General features: G+C 37.5%; 1 protein-coding gene across 2 annotated transcripts in view; it reads left to right on the top strand.

The window, feature by feature from the left end:
- Positions 1–6466: 6466 nt before the first annotated feature.
- The window catches only part of TET2 (tet methylcytosine dioxygenase 2), a 135069-nt gene continuing 118575 nt past the window's right edge, over positions 6467–22960 (top strand). Inside the window, exon 1 of one of the 2 annotated variants that reach the window (XM_045471351.1) lies at positions 6467–6822. The gene's annotated coding sequence lies outside the window, so the exon portion shown is untranslated. The remainder of the gene's footprint in view (positions 6823–22960) is intronic. The other variant, XM_045471357.1, reaches the window with a different exon arrangement.

Genomic DNA, 22960 nt, shown 5'->3' with positions numbered 1-22960 from the left:
GTTTTTGATGTTCTGATTGTGTGTGTGTGTGTGTGTGTGTGTGTGTGTGTGTGTGTGTGTGTGTGTGTTTCTTTTCCCCTTTGACTCCAATCTTTCTTTCAGATTCGCTTATTTTGTGTTCCTTGCTTGGATATACTTTAGTTTCTTGGGAACAACGTCATTGTGAAGTGTCAGAATATGTGTTTGAAAACCAACACATATTCACCTTAGAGGCATGCCTAATTACTGACAGATCAAGAAGGTGTCCTGCCAAATAGTAACAATATTGTACTCTAAGATGTAAAATAAGAAAAATTAAACAGAGGTTGGTAGTGAAGAGTTTTGCAGGAAACTACTCAGCCCCTCCTGCACCCTAGCTCTGAGTTAGCATGAGTCAGATCTCATTAGACTTTCTCACTCATCTCTAGAAAGAATGAAACATAACATACTTGAGAATATTTGAGGAAAATTGGATGTGAAATAATAGCTATCCTATTTCCTTTTTAATTTTTTTTTCTCTTTTTTCATGCAGAGTATCTATAAGACAGGGAGGAATCAAACATGGGCCTCAAATTAGTTTAATCTCTGTAGCTCTTCCTTCTAGAAGCACTACACTAATAGCTAGCATGGAGCTATGTAAGACATTCATAAACTATTACATGGCCATTATTTGGGGGAAAAGTGAAATTGGCTTCAATTTGTTTAATTACCTAGCTTAAAAAATGCTTTAAAATTTTTAGAAAAAAAAGTGTGACAAAGATCAACCAATTCAGTATCCCATGGGAATACAAATCCCAAAATATTCTTCACAAATTGAACTCTGGCAACTTGCAATCATCTTTCTCCCCATTGCATCAGGGTATCAGTACTATCACTTACATTTTACCCTAATCTTTCTTTTTCACTGCTGATAATCTGAGTCATTCTTAGGCTGCTAATTATTTATCTTTTCCTCGAAGGAGATTTTTTTTTTTAGCCTGTCACGAGAGAACTTAGATGGATTCAATCAACCTGAAATACAGAAGGAGAGTCACGAACAGCTTCATTGGATCTTTGCAAAGGTGTGAAGGCTTTACTAGACTATAGAGGGATACACACTATTTGCTCTCTGTCATGGGACTCTCTATGAACGACAACATTGTGTGCCTATTAATATTCACATAGGAAGTACACCCGTGATTTTTAAGCAAATTGTACACGTGATTGTCCATGAATCTTTTAAAAAATACTGCTACTCCAGCCCCATCCCAGACCTCATTACTCAGAATCTCCAAGAGACTGGTAGGGGTATTGAAGTGGAACATAGTTATGCATATTTTTTAAGTGCTCCACAGGTGATTCTGATTCATTTTCCCAATGGAATGCTTTGGTGCTATCCCATTCCGAGCATTTTATCCCCAAAGACCCATGTCTTAGTAACGATTTCAGTAGGTGGCGCTCTTTCCACCTGCCAGTTTCCCTGTTGGCGGGAATGAACTCACAAGTCATTCAAGGAAGTCAGGAGCAAATCAAGGGTGCAATTCTCTTTTACCACATCAATACTGAAAACAGATAGCAGAACTTATCTTTGCAAACAATTTGTTGGTGGGGGGGGGGGACTTACATTACAGTGGTGGGGGGCGGGGTTGGACAAGGCTGTGGCATCATGTTTATTACACAAATGTAATCATTGTTCCAAAGAGTTCGAGCATGCCAACTTCCTAGCCTGAAATGGAAACTAAAGAAACAGAGTAGAGACTAAATAATGAGAAATACCAAGTAGAGATTTAGACAAAAATATTTAAATATACATATATATGAATGAAGGAGATGGGGGAATACTGATGTTACTGCTAAAAACTGCTGCGTGAAGAACTTATGGTATAAACATGGACATCTATAGCTGCTAAAGTGGGGAGACAGGACAATGTTAGTTTGCAAGAACATGAGCTTTAGAATCAGACAAACCTAGATTTAGAACTTAGTTCCAGCTCTTTAATATTTAATCCCAACCAAATTACTCAATCCTTAATTCTCAATAAGATGATACCTACATTATTAGCTTTTAATAAGTAGTAAATTAAAAGAGATAATAAGTGTAAAACAATTATTCCCATGCTTGGTGCATAGCCAGTATTTAGCCCATTGTATTCCCTTTGGAGTGCTAAATATGAGTAAATGTAAATGCTGAGACCATTTTTCTAAGTAACAAAGAATAATGGGAAATTATTGTGAGTTTTGAAGGGAGGATTCCTAGATCAGTTGGTACTATTAATAGCAAGGAAAAAATTTAGAGGAAGCTGAGCAGGAAAAGATATATGGCTAATTTTGGTGTAATGAATTAGGCCTGAACTTGGATTCACACAACTTGAGTTAAAGAGGTGCTGCTTCCTCTATTTACAGGCTGAATGACCTTGAGAAAATCACTTAAACTCATATTTCATAGGGTTGGAATTGAATTCAATGCCAAATGGAATATGGCATATGATTTTGAAGATTAAACATAACAGCATAACTTTACCAAATAAAACTATTGTTTAGTGTATAAAAATATGCCTTGAAGTCTATAAAGTACGATATAAATGTAAAGCGGTGTTGAGGTAACTACCAATAGTTAAAATTTATTTATTATTGAGGTTCACCATTAAAGTTGAAAAATTATCCTCTCGTAAGAAAGGGAGGTATTTAATGAGTTACCAAATTTGGACGACAATAAAGAAAGTAGTTACTAGATTGTGAAATCAGATTTCATGAGGAAAAAAGAGATTGATATTAGCAACGTATTTGCAATACTTCTGAAAGCATTTCCATGATGTTTGTCCCACGAATGATCCTAATATTTTTATAATGCCTTTAGCAATGTTTTAACGAGATTAGACTTTTGAGTTTTATCTGACATTTCACTTTGCCCCCATCATATCAGTATACACATTGACTAGCTCCTGACTTGAGTAAGTTAGTATTCTATCATGTGTATCTGTTTCTTAAAAATTTCCAAATTATAGAAAGATAAATTATAGAAATAAAGTCAGAAAGAAATAGAAATCATATTAATATAAGAAGAATTACCAAGATCTCATGACAGTATGATCCCTGGCCTTAGACAATAATGGTTTTTAGTAATAATACTAACTTGTATCAACAAGTTAGTGTTATGTCTAAAGGTTTCATTTATTGGAAACTTTTAAAATTCACATTCTACCTATGTTAAATATGTACCTTAGTATGGTGTGCAGTAATGTTACCAGATGAGAGAAACAAGAAAGCCCCTAATAGCAATGACCGCTGTGCTGTCTGAAGGTCAATTGTCTTTTAAGCATGCAGAGAATCTTTATCACGTCTTCAGAAATATGTTTTTGGAAATGGGAAACAACAGGCCATGATTTAATGTTTTTGTTAAACTGCTATAATTCTTCCAAAGCAATATGTATCACAATAATTTCTCTCTGTTAAAGAGAATATCAAGTCCTTAAACAAAATTTCCTATTCTGCAGGTGGGGAGGAAATTAAGAATGCACCTTCTTTTCTTTTTTTGGCTTTGTTTTGTTCTGTTTTGTTAGTACAATATAAGAAATTTGCATTGTAAAGCAAGCTGCTGTTGTCAGCTCTTTGATGGACGGAGCAGTCAGGAAGCTGCCCCCACCCTAAGAAGCTTAGAGACTGAGTTGAGCAACTGAGTTAGACAGCAGGTGCCCAGGCCAATCAAGTCAATTTTCTAACACAGAATGCATGTTGTGGAACTTGTTCTATTAGTCTTTTCTCTCTCTCTCTCTCTCTCTCTCTCTCTCTCTGTTAAGGAAGCAAGAATTTCTCTGTGTGGATCCAGTGCTGTTATTTCTAGTTTCAGAAAAAACAGTAAGGAATTTGGCAATAATTTATGTTAAAACAACAACAAATTACCTTTTAAAAATAGATTACCCACACCTATAGGAAGAATCTCAAGAAGGCACACAATTAATAAAAGCTGGCTCTGAGTTACCCATACCAATATGCACTAATGTGCAGTAAACAACTGATTGTGCTCACTATTTTTCTTTCCCAGAAACAGCAATTAAGCAAGAAGGTGTTTTTTTTTTAAATCAACAATATAAAATCTCATTAACATATTTTACAATTGGAGACCTGCAGAATTTTGCTTCCTTTTGCTATTGAAAAGTCACAATAGCCAAGTGGAGTAATGTATGTTCTTCTAAATTAACACATGTTGCCGTGGTTAAGGGTGGAGTGAGGGTGCAGAGAAAGAAGTTGGCAAGAAAAGGTTCAGGGCCTGTTGCAAAACCAACTGCAAGCCAAGTATGATTCCAGATAGACAAGAACCACCTGTTACAACAGAGGGAGAGGTTTCAAAGATGAAATGAGAAGGAGGTGACCTTAAAGATCATTTCCCCAATTATAATATAAACAGCTAAGGGAACATGCAGATATTTATATCGAACACATGTGAATACAATATTATCCACATGTTATTCAATATAAGAAGGCATATAATTACTTATGTATTTCTAATCAAGAAAAACTTCTGGAAGTAAATGGTTTATTATTGGTAATAGTAATCGCCAGCTGGACACCTAGTACCTCATATCTCATTTAATCCTCACAACAACCCTTTTATTTCAGAAGGTGTTTAATACATGAGGAAACGGATACAGAGAGAGTTAAGTTGCATGCCCAAAGTCACACACTTGATAAGGGATGGAGTCAGGATTCAACCATATCTGTCCAACTCCAAAGCCCGTGCTTTCAGCAATTCTGCTGTACTGTGCACTACATAATATATGTCATAGCCTTTGGAAAATTTTACTTTCTGGACTTGACCAAAAAAATTAGAAGGAACCTCCCAAACAGCTTAAAGTACGCTAACAATTGTCAAGACCTCAATGACACATTAGTGTCCAGTTAGAAAAGACAGTAATTTAATGCCACGTGAAATGCTTAAGGAGAAATGAACAATGTTGCTTAGCCCTTGCAAAATCCGAAATCTGAGTGAACTCTGCCTCAAAAGGGAATATACAATGTTTCATTAGAACACACTTTAAACGTTCTCCTTAGTAACTATGTGACACATAGAAAGAGTTCCCTTTTTAACCCCTTTCAGATGGGGAAATATTCTGCTTTTATAAAATTAGGAGAGGCTTTACTTCTAAAGAAATTACAGAGGAAAAGAAAAAGTGGGCTACACAAAATAACTTGTGTTGACTTAAAGGTATTGGGATCACAATGCAGTGATCCTGTAAAAGGTGTGCCCAGAATATCTATTTAAAATTCGAATGTCGGTACGCGAAAACTTCTACGGGACGAATCTCAACAACCACTGATGTAATGGCTCATATGGGCTTTGTTCTTTATCTTATCTTCAAATAAAAATTTTATGATTAAAGAGCGAATTAAGGCTAGTCGGCAATAGAAAAGACAAACTGTCAATGGAAGGAGGTAGGTATAGAATCAGGAACGTCAAGGAATATCGTCCGTCGCTTGGAATTTAGTTCTTTATGGGTCGATTTCTTCACTACTTAATTATACGTACGGGTAGAAAATTTTCAAACTAGAAGCTCTTACTGGAGAAAACGTAGGCATTGAAAAGCGCAGGTTTATTTCTTACAATCGAATCTAGCGAGTAGAGTCACTGGTGAGAAATTCGTCTTGGATCTGTGAGAATCCCTCTCCTTCCCAGCCCACGTGGCAAAAGTAAACAGAAGGTGGGCCCGGGGCGGGGTGAAGCAGGACTCGGTCAATTTCCTAATTTGTCGAGTCTTTAAAACTACAGGCCCCTAAAGCACTAAGGGCAGGCCCTCTGCGAAACTGGGGAACGCTTTTGCAGAGCGAGATTAAAGCGACGGTGCAGAGGATGCCAGAGAGGGGGCGAGGCGGGAGCGGGTGCACCTTCCAGGGGGCGGGGGTGCGGTCCTTTGCGGGCGGAGGTGGGTGCGCGCGTGGGCGCGTGCGGAGATACCTGCAAGGCGGTGGGGAGTAAGGGCTAAGGTGCGAGGCTGCCGGGCGGAGCTGGGTGCGCGCTGGGGTGAGGGGTGCGCACAGACCTCTAAGTGGGTGGTGGAGTGCGGTACTCAGAAAAAGTTTAAAAGGTTAATCCGAGGTCTCCATCCTTGTGCCAAGCACCCACGCCACCTCCCCCTGCGCGCCTGCCCCGCAACTTCACCCTGGTGGCTACCGCTCCGAAGGGTCACCGGGGCGCCCCGGTCTGGCTGCGGCGCCGGGGAAGGTGCGGGGGGGAACCTTCCCCCGAGCTCGCTCCCGCCCCGCGCTCATCCCCGCGCACCGCTCCCCGGGCTCCACCGCACCGCGCCAGGGCTGCCCCGGCCTCCACCGCGCACCGCATCGTACGGCCCCCAGGTGCCGCCGCCGGCCTTTGTGCGGGAAGCCCCGGGCAGGGGGCTGATTCCCTGGGAGCCTCGGCGGAGAGCCCCAGGGCGGCGGCGGCGGAGGCCGGGGCGGAGGAGGCGGAGGAGGAGGAAGAGGAGGAGGAGGAGGCCGACGGCGGAGGAGGAGGAGAGCGGGGCGGAGGCGGAGGAGGGGAGGAGGAGGCGGAGGAGGAGGCGGAGGGGAGCCGGCAGCAGCGGCTGCGGCCAGAGCTCGGGCGGCCGCCGCCGCCTCCTCGCGAGCGCCGCGCGCCCAGGCCCGGCTCGCATGCGAGTCACGTCCGCCCCCTCGGCGCGGCCGCCCCGAGACGCCGGCCCCGCCGAGTGATGAGAACACACGTCAAACTGCCTTATGAATATTGATGCGGAGGCTAGGCTGCTTTCGTAGAGAGGAGCAAAAGGAAGCAAGATGGCTGCCCTTTAGGATTTGTTAGAAAGGAGACCCGACTGCAACTGCTGGCTGGCTGCAAGGCTGCGGGACGAGAACGAGGTCAGAGCGCGTCTCTTAGGCCGCGGAACTCCCCCTTTCCTCCCCCCCTCGCTTTCTCTCGGGCTTCCAGGCACTGGGGAGCAGACCCTGCAGTGTCACCCGCAAATACCAGGAGGGAAGAGGGAAGCTTCACAAATTACTGGAGCCTCTTCAACATGGCTGACAAATATAGTTTTAATTCCGCCCCCCCCCCCCCCTTTAAACCTGTGGTTCTGTGCTCTCTTCTCTCCCCTGCTAACGCTCCTCTCCTCCTTACCCAGAAAACTTACCTTTGTGACTGCGACCAGCCGGCGCCCCGGCCTTTTATCTTCAGGAAAGTGATTTTTCTTGGCTTCCCTCTCTCAAATAGTTCAGCTTTGGGGGGCACTACTTTTCCCTGGAATCCTCCCCGACCCTCTCCCCTTCTTGTGAGTCAGGCCAGCCTCTCGTTTAACCTCACCCACCCCGGAAAAGAACTCTGACGGAGTGTTTTTCGGCCCTTTTATCTGCTGTGGGGTCTGGGTCTGGCTCTGCGTCCGCGTCAGCCCCTGGCTGCCCCCGTGTCCGCTTTTCGGGGGGCGAGCTGAGCGAGTGTCATGGGGAGTCGAACTGCAGCACACCAAGTGGGGTTTTGTTTTTTTTTTCCCTGGAGTCCGCGCGTTTGGCTAGGGGCGCCGAGTGAGAGAGGAGAGCATAGTTTTCTCGGGTCCCCCAAACCAGACCAGATCCCACTTTTCTCCAGGTACATCAGCTCCGCGATGGGCTGTGCCTGCCAGCCTGGGGAGCGTGTGTAAGAGAATTTGTGGGCAAATCTGGGTCCTGGCTTTGTGCTTCTCCCGAATCAGCTTCGTTTGGTTCCCCGGTAAGTGACAGGCAGACACAAAGGCAGGCGCAGGCCGGGGGAGGGGGCGGGCGGGCGGGAGGAGGGGGGCAGAGTTGAGAGTTGGAAGACTGCAAGGTCAGGGGCGCCGAAAGAAATGAAACCCAATCCCAGCAAAGAAACGCACAAGTAGGGAGCAGATTTCTAACAGCCCCATCCAAATTTCTCTCCCTGTCTTGGTTGCTTTCTTTTCCTTGGTCTTTTATTAATCTGCCTCTGTGTCCGTCTCTCTTTTTTTTCCTCCTCCTTCTTCACTCACACACACACACACAACACTTACACACACTCTCCAGTCTTGCCGAATCTTTTCACTGGGGCTGCTTGTCCAGTGTTATGAAGCTAACAGAGTTTCTGTGGGGAGTTTTCTACCTATGACAAAATAAAGTGTGGCCTGATAGACTCCTGAGAAGGTCGACTATGAAATATAAGTGTTATTTACTGACTATTGCCTTCATGACATACTTTTAATTGCATCGAGTAGTTCCCCCCACCCCCTTCATCTAGTGTTTAGGAATTGAACGGAGGGTTATTTTCCAGTTGTTTGCTTAAGATTTACTGAAAAAAAATTTTTTTAAAATATTTTCCTGTGTAAGGTAGGATACATCCATGAATTTGAAATCTCAAGTCTTGCATTGTGCTTTCTCCTCTCTAATAAGGGATAATACTGGCAAATCCAAATAAAAGTATTCATCAACAATGATCCAACATAAGAGTAAGATTGTTCCTTAGGGGAAATTGGGATGTAAGGAGAAAAGATATAGGTCTGGTTTGCTTTGCTTTGCTTTGCTTTGGGTTTAAGACTGTGGGTATTGTTGCCTGGTTAATGAAATCATTATATTTGCATTTTAATGGAAATTTGAAATACTGGAGGAAGGTTATATCCTTTTACATGTTTGCATGTGTGTTTTATAATAGGTTTGAGGTAGAATATAAATTTCAACACAAAAAATATTGGGTGGTTTTTGTTTTTGTTTTTTGTTTTTTTTGTTTTTTTTTTATGTTATTAAGCAGAGAAGTGTTAGTGAAGGATTGGAAAGTCAAACTTAAGTTTGGAAGGCATGTATTTGATTAAAAATGGACAGAATAAAGAGCACAATAATGGACATTACTCCATAAATCAGACTTCTGAAATCATTTGTCCTCTGTAGTTCACTCTGTAACACTTCTATTTTGATCTCTGAAAAAGCAGTTAAGTTCACTTTAATCATTGATACTGGAGATTATTTCACATGATTACAAGGGAGTAGTATTACTGATCTCTGGAACAGAAACAGCTCCTTTGGTTAGTTCTTATTTGTCCTAAAATTATAAAGGAAATACTGAGGAGTTTAGCATAAATGCTTACTATTTGTTGAGAAAACTATGATTAATTATTCCAGCAATTCAGAATTTAAAATAAACAGTTCTTTTTGCTGACAGACTAATATCTAAATGCTTTTGGGGGACTTTTCAAATGTTGTGGTATATGCTCTCTTTAAGTTATTTAACTGATAAGAGATGTAATATTTTCATTCATATTGGCAAATAAGAATACGTACAATAATTTTATTGTGACCATGAAGATTTGTTCTTTCCTATTATCAAATTTAGACTTTTTTTGTTATTTTATGTGTCCTATTTGTATGCTGAAAATAGCTGTTAATTTAATATTGTATGAGGGGCTTAAATGATTGTAAGGAAGAGATGTACATATATTCACCAATCTGTATATAAGTACCACTTTCACATTTATTATAAAAGAGCAGTTATTTGAGTCTGTATAGGATAGTTTACTGTGAAAGACATAATGTCTGTTCTTCATTTGCCATATGTGTGATAGTACCACCTGGATGTTTCCAGAATTTCATAGATAGAACTGTCTTGAGCAATTGCATTTTATGGGAGTGATAGTGAACAATTACAAGATAGATCTTTTTCTTAAACTGCAATATTGTTTTGTTTATTTTCTTACTGAACTAATGGTTAATGAGACATTAACTTGGAAAGAAGGGAGTCCCTTGTTTTGTTTAAATTCACACATTTACCGACTATGGCCTTAATTATATCTGGCATCGTGCCGGTCCATGACAGAAGTCAAAGGGGTTGGTATGATTTTGATGCAGTGGCACATGAACATAGACATGGACGAGTCAACATTACTTCCAGAAATGCACCTGCCAAGGAGTTATTATGACAGACTTCCAAAGTCCTGTTTGGGCATTGGACTTGTATTAGGTAACAAAACCTGAAGTTAATGTTTTGGTTTCACTTGCTGAAGTTATAATTTCTCTATCAATTCCTCCAAGGCTCCACCCACACACAATGTTGTAAGCCAAATGTCACTATTAAAATGCGTTTCCTTATTTGCTGATCTCAGTAAGACACCTTTCCTATAATTCTCAGACTCAGGTTTTTAGGAGAAACCTGATTTTACCTTATGTCCCAGATCCAAGTTAGTAAATTCCTATGAATTCTTTGAAATTATCTTGAAATAAAATGTCTTCAAAAGGACGTTAGAATGTCTAATACTTAGAAATATGAAGCCTGATTTTTTTATGTTCTAATTCCTTCTTCTGTGAGTTCGGTTGTTGCCCACTAGAATTTAATAGTCTTACCTAGCCATCTCAAAGTGCTAGAGGGAGACTTCTTTGTTTTATAAACAACCATATAGACAGGGTAAAATTTGGAGCAGCTGTCAAAGAGTGTTGGTTCATCAAAGTAACATTTTCCTCAACTATTATGTCACCATTGCACAGTAGTTCTTTAAGCGAGGTAATGGCACCAAAGCCAGTAGCAGAAAACTCTCATACAAGCCAACTTTACAATTGGAGTCTTAACTGTGGGAGAATTGAGTTGCCAAGTAGAGCTGGTGGTTATCTTGGAAATTGTGCTGAAGAACACAACCACAAATGATTTTGTCAAATATACAGTATTTACTTCGTCTAGATCTCCAATTTCTATTTTGACTCCCTGCCAAAACTCAGGGAATACTGTGGCATTATTCAAGGAGGGTATATAGTACATCTGTACACCTTGGTGTATAATACACTATATATATATGTGTGTGTATGTATGTGTATATATATATAGTACACTATATATACATACGTGTGTGTATATATATATATATATATATACATGTATGTGTATATATACATACATACACACACACACACATATATACAGTAGGAAAGAAGAGTTCCACAAGAGGACAGGGTAAATGAGAGCCCTTGAATCATTGTGACTGCAAGCCAAAAAGAGTCTTAAGTATCTGCTGTTTCCAACATTATTCTGATCCTAGATTGTACATTGCAGAAAATCCCTGACTTAAGATAGATATATAATCTTTCCACAATAAAAAAAAGATTTTGGTTGCCCATTCCAAAATAGTAAAATTCTATCAGCTTTGATTTATGCTTTTTCCACTTGTCATGAAATGCAGTTAAATGTGCCAGGCTTCAAAAAGTAGAAATAGATACTAGGTGGATTTTCAATATTTTGTGTAAAGCATATTCAGTGATAATGTCAACCTACCTGCAGTTTTAAGAATTTGGAACTCAATATTTTGTATTTACTTAGGGTTGTTACTCAAACTGACTTGAAATCAAGCTCCAAATAATCTGAGAATTAAATTAAGATATGAATATATTGAGATGCAGTGTTCTTGGAGGACAGGTTAGGACGTAAAATGAACTGGTTGCTTCGCTAAAGTTGCTGTAAATATTTATTTTAAATTACATTTATGTCTCTTGGAAGAGAGGCACTGATTTCTGTGTCTGTTTACTCCATAATTGAACGTAGTGGTGTTCTACTCAGTCAAGATGTAATGAAGGGAGGACAGCTTCCATTTATAAGATGAGTACATTCTGGAATGTAATGGATAGCACAGTGACTATCATTAACCATATTTCAAAATATATTTCAATGTATTTCAGTATTTGAAAATATGTAACGATATTTCAAAATATATTTAAAAGTTGCTAAAAGGGTATATCAAAAATTGTAAGTATGTGAGATGATGGGTGTGTTAATTAACCTTTTGTGGTAATCATTTTCAATATATACATATATCAGATCATTACATCGTACACTTTAAACTTACATATTATGTATCAATTGTATCTTAAAAGCGGAGGAAAAAGTCCTGAATCGAGGAAAAAGTCCCGAATGGCCTAAAACAGGAATAATGTCATTTAATTACAAAATGTATAATCTGTTCTCACTGGTAATGGTGATGATGGTGGATTTTCCTTAAGTGTAACTTCTACAGGCTATGGCAAATGACTCACAAAAGCCATCCATTGTAAACATACAGCTTAATGATTTTTAGTAAATTTACATGGAAGTCACATATTTTTCATTGAAATTTCTATTAAGATAATTATAGATTCAGATGCAGCTGTATGAAATAATAATTGGACATGTACATTCTGTCCAATTTCCCCCACTGGTAACTTTTGGTAAAATTAAACTATCACAGCCAAGATACTGTCATTGATGCAGTCTACCAGTCTTACTCAGCTTCCCCCAAGGTGATGTGTTCATTTGTGTATTGTAGATTTGGTTCCATACCATTTGGTCACATTATCCGATATCTTTAGCCCTTTTTTCCTGGAAACAGAAAGGTTTAACACAGTTCTGCTTCATCGATCATGTGGTGGTGCTACCATTCCTTATCAAAATGTTAATCAGAATATAGGCTTTTGTTTACTTAGTGTTTTTCGCACAAAATGGCCTGTGTGTTCAAAATATTTTAAGTTGTTTAATGATTTCTTACATTGTAATTTACGTCATCTAATTCTTGTCACACAGCTCTAGTGATAGGTTTTGTTATCCTCATCTCGCATGAGCTAACTGAATCATCGTGAGGTTGGATAACCAAATTCATACAGCCAGTCCATAGCTTGACTAAGATTTGAATTAGACAGCCTGTCTCTGGAGCCCAGTCCCTTAACAACTATGCTATTCTGGCTCATTACCATTAAAAAAAAAAAGTGAAGATGTAATGTAGGCTATGCAGGGAAAGTCATAAGAGAAGACTTAGAATACTCACAATTTGTTTACACAAAAACTGGTACCTGAATATTCATAGCAGCGTTATTAGTAGTTGTCAAAAACCGGAATAACCCACATGTCCGTCAGCTCGTAAATGCATAAACTGTGGCATATCCAAACAATGGAGTAATATTCAGCAATAAAAAGGAATGAAGGTCTGATACATGCTGCATCATAGGTGAACTTTAAAAGACGTAAATAGGGGCGCCTGGGTGGCGCAGTCGGTTAAGCGTCCGACTTCAGCCAGGTCACGATCTCGCGGTCCGTGAGTTCGAGCCCCGCGTCAGGCTCTGGGCTGATGGCTCAGAGCCTGGAGCCTGTTTCCAATTCTGTGTCTTCCTCTCTCTCTGCCCCTCCCCTGTTCATGCTCTGTCTCTCTCTGTCCCAAAAATAAATAAACGTTGGAAAAAAAAAAATTAAAAAAAAAAAAAGACGTAAATAATAAAAGGTCACATATGATATGATTTCACTTATATGAAATGTCCAGTATAGGAAAATCTAAAAAGGCAGAAAGTAGATTACTTATTGCTAGGGGGCGGGGGGCGGCGGGGGGGGGGGGAAGGAGAAGGGGCACTTATGGCTAATAGATAAGGGGTTTCTTTTGGAGCCAATAAACCCATCCTATAGTTAGATAGTAATGTTTCTACAACTCCAAAAAAGTACTCAATTATATACTTTAAGAGAGTGAATTTTATTTTATGTGAATTAAATCTAAAGTTATAAAAAATGCATACCACTGACAAGGTATTTCATGTTGAGAAAGTATCTCATGTCTCATGCAAAAAATGTAGGGTACTGTTTGAATTGAATTATGGTGCTATGCATGTCTTTCTAGAAACATGGCACCAGTGAGTTTTGTAGGACTCTCCCTATGAAATTAATACTTTTAGTTTTGGACACACAGGGTGAATTACTTAGGGTTGGGTTTATTTGAATTTCTAACCTAATGTAATTCTAGATACCAGACATTCTTCTTGTTGAGCAATGCTTCTCTCCTTTTTATTCTGATGAGAATGTTGATTTGCTGCCAATCTGATCCCATAGTTTGGAACTAAGATATAACTGGAGTGGGGGAGATTCAATGATCGGAAGCATTCGGCTTTAATAATGTATACATGTTATTGTACTCGATAAAGAAATGCCTTGGCTTCGTATGATTGCTGTAGTCATGATTTTTTCAAGGAGTAGCTGTAGAAGTGGCCAAGAATTGTACTTTTAGGAAGTATGATTATACATAGCACTTACTTGTAAGTTTGTTGTATATTTGCAAGAGGTGCAAGTTAGACACTCAGGTTAGAATCTTTATCCTATCAAGCTGATGGAGTGATTGTTGTACCTTTAAAGCATTGAGGTACAATATAGGCCTGGTCCTCCTCATAGGAAAAATGAATAGCTGCTTGTTTTTTTACTCTCTGTTTCTCTTAATACTTTACAGTTGATAATATTTTTGTACAATAGTATCTCCATAATACTCAAAAGTTGTTCACTGGGCTTTAATGTGCTACTCCATCTTTGCTTTTTAAATGTACTTCCAAAAATTGTAAATTTTTTTCAAATCAAAAATATAGGATACAGGATATGTTGAGCTGTGAATTTTTGCTGATGGACTGCTCTCTTCGGGGAACAAAATTGTCTATGGTCATGGATAGACATAGCAGATCTCCCATTAAGGCATGAGATACACAGTATTGATATTTTTCACTTGTTACTTTTATAATTTTGAGATTTGTTGTAGTTTTTCCTGTGCATGCTACAAAGTAATGATAATTTTAATTACTATTGTCATATCTCATTAGCCATTGCTAAAACCTGCCTTTTCAAGTCACTTGTTTCTTGATAGAGTATTGAGCTAGTTTCTATGTCCAGATTATACTTTAATGGGAACTATTCACCCAGCTCTCAAGATGAGTTTTTATTATAGTATTTCTCCTCAAGTTGGTATATTTTTGTCTAGCAATGTGGAAGAGAAAAGGCTTCCATGATAATAGTGAAACCCAGAGGTTATAACATGATCCATCTCGGAGTTATTCCTCCTGTTTTTCTTCCCTGTACATTAAGAAACAAGGACAACCATTTAAAAAAATACCTTAATTATTAGTTGTGCTGCTTCTAAAGTAAAGTGCCAGAAACTGAAAATAATACAATGACACCACACCCAGATTCCATCCCTAACATACGGTCTTGTTCCTATTAATTTATTTTTTAATCTGTTTGTTCTTTCAGCACTTTTTCCTTTTTTTTGTTTGAAGTCTCTTACTTTGAAGTTATAGAATTTTCATATTTGCCACTGGCTATAAAATTCTCTCAGCTCTTTTATAACCTCTCATGATTTTTGCATTAAAAGGATTACTTTTATACACCCTCTAATTAGTTTAGATGATTATTAGATTTTTGTTTGTTTTACTGCATACATCGTAACAGAACAAGAAATCACTTCTGCAAATAAAGTAATAGTTCACAAAATTAGAATAAGCATCTTAAAAAGTGAATCCAGTTATTAAAACATTAATTCACTTACATTTATATTTTAAGGTACCAAAGAGAACTGGTGAAAGGAAAAAATACCATATATGGGTACTTTTCAAACATGAAGGAAGAACAAATTTTCTAACTTAAAAATACCACATTAATTATTTGTTTCAGTAAAAAGAGAAGCAGGTACATTTTAGCAGGAAAGCTTATATTTTAAACTTTGTACTCTAGATTTAATCTATCTTTATTCCAATAGAGCCACTCAAATGATTATTTTTTTTTCCTATGAAGTTAGAATGTATACAGTTGAAATTAAGACAACTTAATTGTACTTAATCTTGGAACGTCTACCGTATTGTAACTTGGAGCAAAACATACTGGCAGAAAGCAAAGCTAGTAGACACTTTGCTAATGGCTCACCTTTTTAATAGTTCTAATACAATTGTGTGTTTCTATTGAAAATTAAAATTGGTAAGGACATTTGGTTATTAACTTTGGGAAATGACTTTTCAGTATTTTGAAACTTAACCTGTTTACTCTTAAATGTGATTCTTATTTCAAGTAGGAAATTTTATAGATATCAACTAATATTAATATATAATTTTAAAACTTTTTAACAAAAAAATGAAAAAATAAAAATGTTTTTTATTACCAAGTGTATAAGAGATAAGATGTAACATTTTAAAATGACTTAAAAATATGTTTGAGATTTTGTTGAAATCAGAGTATTTTTCAAATCACTAGTTTTAATTTGCTGACAGTTTTACTTTGATATTTTTTTCATTGTTACAATTTGTCACGCTTTAAATAAACCAAAGGTTATGGGAAACATACCATCTTTAGGGGTAAAAAAAAAAACACCTCGATATTGAGGGGCACATGGGTGGTTCAGTTGATTAAGCATCAGACTTCTGGTCATGATCTTGCAGTTTGTGAGTTTGAGCCTCACATGGGGCTCTTTGTTGCCAGCACAGAGCCTGCTTGGGATACTCTGTCCCCCTCTCAAAAATAAATAAGCATTAAAAATATTTAAAAAAAACGACTTGATACTGACATTTTTCTCTAATTTTGGTTAGAATTCAGCCTCCTTTAGAAATGGAGTTTGTTTCCTGTTCACAAACTCACTGAAAACGATGCAATGAATATAGATGAGAGTGAAAATTAAAATAAGACAGGTAAAACATTAAATTGTGTTTCTCTTTACTCAGACATAGCCATTGGATACTTTTTGCTGAAAGGGTCATGTTGTAATTTTATTTAGATGCAGATTGTCACTTGCAAACTATTTGCCTACTTAGTGTATCTCTCTCTAGTGGTTGTATAATCCTACCTCATATTTCAGTTCACACTGAAGTAAGTGAACAAAAAAAAAAGAATGAGAAATCTTTTTTAAGAGGAGGTAGAAAGTGCATTCAGAATGCGTTACTTGTGATCCTGTCCTCTAGTTAGGCGCTGCTGAAAGAAGGAAAGAAATGCAATGGGTATTGGTCATTTCTCCTGTTCTTCCTCCCAGCAATTTTTTGGGGAAGGAAGGGAAGGGAAGGAGGAAAGGGAAAGAAGAAAATAAATCACTTAGAGATCATTTCTTGACAAGCACATGCTCATTTTTAGGGCCAAAGAAATGGGAGGTTTTTCTTTGGAGCCCGTTGATGCTTTCTCGCCTTCCAATTACACGCGGTCACATCAACTTCTGACACGTGGGTACCGTGCGCATGGCAGCGCTATTTACAAACACCATCCTAGAATTCCAGAGACTCTTATGTAACAGCTGAGAGAGTGCGGGCTTTGTGTGTCTGTGGGCGGAGGAATCAAACAGTTTAATTCATAGTCCGGGAGCCCTTGTCTGGCTCTGACAGGGTCATGAACCAAAGATCAAGGTGTCTAGGTCAGGATCCGCCCAATATGCAGTTTTCCTACCGAAGTCTCAAAGGCTGTGCTTTAATACAGGATTAATCTTTCTTTCCTCCTTCAGCAAATGGAACCAATTATGCCAAACTTTTTTTGTGATTTTGGAAAATGCGGGCAGATTGTACTTTGGTTCTGGTCATAACTTACAGTGCCACTGAGACTGAAGTGTTCTCACCTGCCACCCAGTCTCACAAATGCCTTTAAAAAAAAAAGTGTATTACATGTATTTTCAAATTTGTAAGCATCTTCAGATGCAATAGAATTCATAATCTGACTTTCCAAACTAACACTCAAACCACAGAATACTCAAGGACGATTAATTATCTTCCTTATCCCTTCCTGCAGTCACCACTCTTCCCTCCCTCCCCCATCCGTTTTCAATTCTTCAGTATCACACCTCCCTCAGCCCTCCTCTGCTTTTAAGTTCTACATTAAGACTTGGGTTTAAACAAAAAAAAACAAAAAATAGGTTTCTATACTTAGAGAATTGTTGTTCCTTTCTCAGATAGATTTTGAGAGTTTTTCATTTATATTTATCAATAAAAAAAAGTCTTGAGTTAAAAAAACAAAAAATTAAAGCACGCTAATTTAAAGGTCTAATTCTGTATCTGGTATAATCTTTTCTGGTGCTTTTCATCATAAATTGTAAGCTGACTTGTTGGAATCTTTAAAATATGAGTAAATTTTGAGGTTTTTTTTTTTTTTTTTTGTATTGCATCTAAGGATCATTTTAGATGGGCATCATCATTGATTATCTAAAAATAGAAACGATTCATAACAAAGAATTGAAATTAGATCATAAACAAGTGAACTCGTAGTTAATTAAAAAGGCCTGTTTGAACTCTTCTTTAGTAGAATATTTTTTGTAATTATACTACCTTTCTAAAAAAAAAAAAAGGAAAATCAGAATCTTTGAAATGCAGTACCATAAACAAAAGGAATTTAACTTTTAAAAATAAAGAATCTTCCCCAAGAGATAAACCAAGCACCAAAAATCTATTGTTTTAAGTACTGTTTGGTATAAGAGAAGTTTAGATCGGAAATAATTTAGAGATTATCTGTCCAAATTTATTATTTGCATATGAGGCTTAGAAATTAAGGTTTAGCTAACATCTGAATCTGCTCATATATGGAAGAAATTGCCAAAAGAGTGACTCATTTAACCAACACAATGAAATCTAAGGATGGGCATTTTTTATCCCTGTTACTGAGTAAAAGTTCCTTCTGGACTTGAAAAGATATAATTTATTTAGTGTTTATCAGTTAAAATATATTGTACATTTCTAATACATTGACTTAAGATAGGTGAAAATAGATATAGTCTTAAAAAGATTCTTTTCATTTGCTTGCTTTTTATTGTTTTGGTCTGATGATAATGTATTTATCTTAATCACCCTTGCCCCAGATAATGAAAGTTAGTGTGAAATTCCTTATGAGTATCCTTTTCTCCTAAGAGCAGTGCCAATTCTAAATACTCTTGGGGGTTCACAAGAATTATCTTATATTAGAACATTAATATTCTCTTCTTTTTAAATTTTTTTTTAATGTTTATTTATTTGAAAGAGAGAGCATGCACACGTGAGTGTGCGGGTGGACGGGCAGAGAGAGAGGGAGACACAGAATCTGAAGCAGGCTCCAGGCTCTGAGCTGTCAGCACAGAGCCTGACGCGGGGCTCGAACCCAAAGCCCTTGAGATCATGACCTGAGCTGAAGTCAGAAACTTAACCGACTGAGCCACCCAGGTGCCCCGATATTCTCTTCTTATACCTTTATTGGACAGTAAATTATATATGATTATAAGCTGAAAGTGCTCAGAATTTGATAAAGGCTATACATTAATACATTTCTGTTAAGAAAAGATTTAAATACTACTTTCATCTGATTGTACTTTGGTTTCACTTGAAGAGGCAAGCGTGTAATATAAAATTTGATTTATTTAATGGATGGACTTCCTTCATAAAGATGAGACTTAGTGGCAATTATTTCAAAATATCAAAATGGTAGCTTGAATGTGAAAGATATATACCAAAAAGCAATATCAAAATTTTAGTTTATCCCCTTTCATTTTCTACTGAGTGTGTGTATATGTGCGTGTGTGCACACATGTACTTGCTTACGTGTATCTTGGATTTGATATGAGTGAAGTCCTCTTGGTAGAAATGGTGAATTAAATGAACCATAGTAAAAGTTTCTGTCTATGAATATAAAGCGAGAAAAATAACTGATGGCATGCATTTTTACAGATACCATGAAGTTGCACAAAATTCTCCGTCATTTGTGTAAACTTTTTTTTATATGGTTCTTTTGTAAGACAGCTGAGGAATCAAATAGCATACACATAAACCGCTGGCTTGGTGATGTAGAGATTGGCGCCAGGCGTTCCCTCTTGCTAGGGAGTTCCAGGTCATCCTGATGGCTTCCCATGTGGTCAGGCACACGTGGCTTTAATGTTTACACACACTGTTCCAGAATTCTGAACACCAGTGATGCAACAATGGGGGTAGAAGGAGTGGTCTGTATCTCAAATTGTTTAGCGGCCTGGATCGCGAATATTGATAACAGAATAAGAAAGCACTGATTGTAGTAATATTTGGGGTAGAGGGAATGGTAGATGAATAAAGGAGGCTTCCCCCAACCCCCCCCCATTGTTATTTTAAACTATTGTTACCACTCAAAGGGAGCTTTCCACTTTGAACTTAAAATAGTAGCTTTTAACCCTGACAGGTGACTAAGCGCTTTAGTATCCAAAGACTGAAGGTGACGAAGCTCTTAAGAGTGCCACTGTGTCTCATAACCAAGCTGACTCAGACTCTTAGAAGCTATTGTGGCAACTTAACCGTCTCTAATAATGTTACCGCATACCTGCTGGAAAAGATTGGAGTTAGAGCTGCCATTTTCTCATGTTTTAAAATTGTTCTTTCCTCATTATTTTTTTATGTTTGAAAATATGCCTTTCCTAGTACATATAGAAATGCTTTCCAAAATCACTGAATATGTTTGCTTAGAACTACTTAAATTATAATCTGTTTATATCTGCAACAATATGGGAGGGGGAACCCCCATGTTATCTCGTAGAATCATGATAAAGGAAAAAAGGTAAGTGATAATTTAAAATATGTAATAACAAAGTGGTGGCATTCATTCAACTAAATGCCAGCAATTATGTTTAACATGGAAAAATTCCTAAAATGGTGAGGGGAAAACGTAAAAAAAATTAGAATATAAAGAGTTTTTAAGAATAAATGCTGTCTCACAAATTATGAACATTTTAAAGATATGTTTCAGACTCTCCCACTTCTGACAAATTATGACTTTTTCATCTACCTTCCTTTGAACTTTTAACAGTTTTTTTCTGAACTGTGGGTTTAACTCTGTTTGCACTTACATGTGTGTTTGAATATGTTTTTATATTTTAGATCTAGCTATGTAAACTAGAGTTGTTTTCAGTTCCTTATAAGATATTTCCACCTGGATTCCCACCACCTTCAAACATTTCAATAAGTCATTCATCAGATTTGCAAAAATATAGTTCATTTTCAAAAATAGAGCCATAAATTTTTATCAGCCAAAAAGGACTTTAGAGACTCTCCAACCTATCTGTTGCATTTACAATTGAGAAAATGGAGCCATGGGAAGGGAAAGACAGTTACCTCAAATTACATAATAGGATATCTATCATTCTAATAATAGCTACTATTGACTATGTTCTTACATTGTGTTAAGCATCATGCTAGGCACTTTACAGAGATTATCTTATTTTCTTCTCACATAACTTCTTTTTTTTTTTGTTTGTGCTATATATTCCCATTTTACTGAGGAAAAAAAAAAAAAACAGGACATAGGGTTTTAAACCTCCATATACACTTGGAATTATATTTAATGTCGCCTTATTTTCACCCCATTCCTATAGTACTGTAATTTCTTCCTCCTTGGTTTCTGACCTGTGTGACCTTTCTTTCCATCCTTCTATGGTTATTCTTGCTTTTCACCATATTTTCCTACCAAAGGAATCTATATTGCCTCCTTATTTCTAACGGATCACAATGAATTCTTAAACAGCCAGCTGCCATTGAACAGTTTGGTCTTTGGGGTTAGGAAGATCTAGTTTTGAATCCTGACTTTCCTTCTTATAAGCTGTGTATGTTTTTAGTCAACATAGTAGCTTTAGCCTCTCTGAATCTGTTCCATCTGTGAAATAGGAATACGTAATAATTTTTATCTCCCATGTTGCCAAGAGGGAACAAATTATGAATTAATATAAATAAAACATCCAGCATATTACTTGGCACAGTTGCAGTGATTGAATAAGTATTCATTCTTCAAGCTTATGTTGAGCATCTATGTATTAGGAAAGAAGAAAGCCATTCTCCTTGCACTTGTGGAATATATACAGTCATAAGAAAGAATCAATACCATGATCTTTTAAAAAGCGTAATGAGATGGAAATTGTAGGACTCACAGACTGGTCAGGTGGGGACTTTCCCAGGATGCATCCAACCTTCTGCTCAAAGGTATGATTCTGTTCAAAGGTATGACCATTCCTGAATGGTCCCAGGCACAAGAGTTGGCATAGCTTTTTCAACATTGGAGTCTGACAGAGGTTGTACAAGTGTGACAGCATGGTCTCTGAAGGATGCCCCTAGAGGGAAACATTATTTCCGTCCCTTTTGTTATTTAAATTAGGATAAAAATTATGAGTCCATAGTTTCATCTGTTCACAATCATCTTTTAACTGTCTTTATTAGGTACACTGAAAGAACACAAGCTTGTCCATAGAAATACAGAAGGATGGCATGCATGATTTAAAAACTACTAAGGACTGTAGATGTTACTTGCTCTTATTCTGTTTCATATCCTGTATTTAGGAACAAGAACAGATACTTTGGCACACCTTGCTCAAAGATAGATGATAGTCTTGTTGTGCTAATCCCAGGGGCTTCCCGTAAGAATGAAGATTCCTTACATGGTGGTGTCATGGGATTTGGGGCCCATGTGAAAGATGTTTTGGAGTGTCTCCCAATTACTAAACAGTTTAAAATATATCAGCTATTTATGTGTCAGCAATTGCCTCCTTTCATCATGATAGAAGTTTCCTTGAGAGCCAGGATCCTATCTTGTATGTCCATTGAATCCCCTTCAATAATTAACATGCAACCAAGTGCATAGCAGACCCTCAGTATATATAGATAGACAGGTTGCCTTGTGTAGGTTGGAAATATTCTTGAGTACCATCCCTGTCTGAACTATCATTTCTGAGAAATAGGAAACACAAGAAAGGAGATGTTTGGTTAGTTTCTGCAGTGAGTTTTCAAAAAATACAGATACATGGTAACAAAAACAATACAATCATAAATATGTCTTTATTAATTTCTCCTACAATAATACACTTAATTTTCAAAACTATCAACATTAGGCCACAGCTTCTGATTCCCCACTATGCAAGATATGAACATGAGTATTTCACATTTCCATCTACTTTTCCTTCCTTGCCTTGTGCCAACTTTTATGTTCTATACCATTCTATATCGCTAAGTTTGTAATCTTTGCACTCTGTTCTTCATCTATAGCTGTTTCTCCTCTGCTTGTTTTGTTGCTCAATGCTAATTGAAAAAAACAATACAGCATTTACAATGTTATGATTATAAAAAATAGAATTCAGTATAATAATACCAAGTGGTACAGTTGCATATTCAGAGAAGGAAAAAATGATCCCATAGCATTAAAACTTAGTATGTTCCAAAGATAATATTTTAAGCATCAAGATAAAATAGATTCCATTTTCTTAAATTCCTTTATTTCCTCAAAACTGTGCCATATTTTAGTTTCTTTCACATTTGGACTTATATTTTTCTGTGAGCTTTAAAT

The sequence above is a fragment of the Leopardus geoffroyi genome, chromosome B1, assembly GCF_018350155.1.
Source record: "Leopardus geoffroyi isolate Oge1 chromosome B1, O.geoffroyi_Oge1_pat1.0, whole genome shotgun sequence".
NCBI classification, from domain to species: Eukaryota; Metazoa; Chordata; class Mammalia; order Carnivora; family Felidae; genus Leopardus; species Leopardus geoffroyi.
The sequence above is the reverse complement of the archived record's forward strand: the minus strand, read 5'-3'. Positions and strand labels throughout refer to the sequence as shown.